Below are 1,182 nucleotides of genomic sequence, written 5' to 3'. Positions count from 1 at the left end.
ATATTTAATAGAAGTATAAGAAAATGAAGTAGTCGTTATTTTCTATATAGAGAGTGACATTTAAGAATAAGATATAATTTTAATTTCTTCGAAGAGAATTAAACTTTACAATTCGTTCATAATTTTAAAAAATGTATTGTATATTTTATAATTAGTTCTTGTTATATTTCATTTATTTAAATAATTTATATTTATATTAACCATTTTCTTGGATTTAAAAATTTGAGGTGGTAAAATTGTATTGTAGTATTGTAATTTAAGAGCAATTTTAAAAAATGACTATAGAAAAATAGATAATTGTTTATGAAAAACCCAACTATTAGTTTATCCCCATAAAATATAAAATTCTATTCGTTTATACATAATTTAGTGCTTTGTTATTAAAAGAAATAATGCAATAAATGAAAATGTAATAATAATAAATAGTAAAGTCACGATGATAATGGAAAAATCTCGTTTCTTCACTGAATAACAGAATATTCATGTCTTTCTCATACCCTTAAATATATTTATTCATTCGGATTACATTTATCTTTAAACTCTAAATTGGATTTTCTATTTATCATGATCAATTGTGTGTGTACCAGTAGAATTAAAATACTCATCTTTTCTGGGAAGTAACAAAATTGTTTCATATTTATTTTTCTCATTTTATTTCTTTTAGTTGAATTGTTATTGTAATTTACAGCCAATAACTTGAAATATCACGTTTATTTCTAAAACATTCTAAAATGTCGATAACTATTACATAATCAGGCTCATTCAGAAGAATTAACCCTTAACAAATTTGATGCCAAAGTAGAGGTTTCACTGTAGGGCCCCTTAATATCACAAGTCTTCCTTGACTCTCTTATGAGAAGACGTGATTAAGCTATAGACTTAATTACAGTGTTGTGTTCAAATTAATAACAAATAAAAACATTGATATAGAGCAGTGTTTTTCAACCTTTTTGAAAACGCGACCCCTTTACAAGTTAAAAAGTTCTGGCGACCCCCTAGGGCGATATTAAAACTATAACAGTGATTTTAAAAATTATGTATTTAATTTTCTTTCTGTTGAGAGAAATTATTGTTGACTAAAATGAGAATTTAAGAAGGATCAACAATAACTTATGACACGTATGGTATGATACTTCCCTCTCATAGGAACATTGGGTTCGGAGTGCTGTTGACCTTTTTTTT

The 1,182-nt window shown here is 25.7% G+C and overlaps 1 protein-coding gene across 1 annotated transcript in view; it reads right to left on the bottom strand.

Moving 5' to 3' along the window:
• Nucleotides 1-1,182, bottom strand: part of LOC111614741 (sodium- and chloride-dependent glycine transporter 2-like) — a 46,699-nt gene that overhangs the window by 16,100 nt on the left and 29,417 nt on the right. The gene's annotated exons all lie outside the window — the stretch shown is intronic.

This window comes from Centruroides sculpturatus, unplaced genomic scaffold, assembly GCF_000671375.1.
Source record: "Centruroides sculpturatus isolate CEXI.00-Female unplaced genomic scaffold, Cexi_2.0 scaffold81, whole genome shotgun sequence".
Lineage (NCBI taxonomy): Eukaryota > Metazoa > Arthropoda > Arachnida > Scorpiones > Buthidae > Centruroides > Centruroides sculpturatus.
The sequence above is the reverse complement of the archived record's forward strand: the minus strand, read 5'-3'. Positions and strand labels throughout refer to the sequence as shown.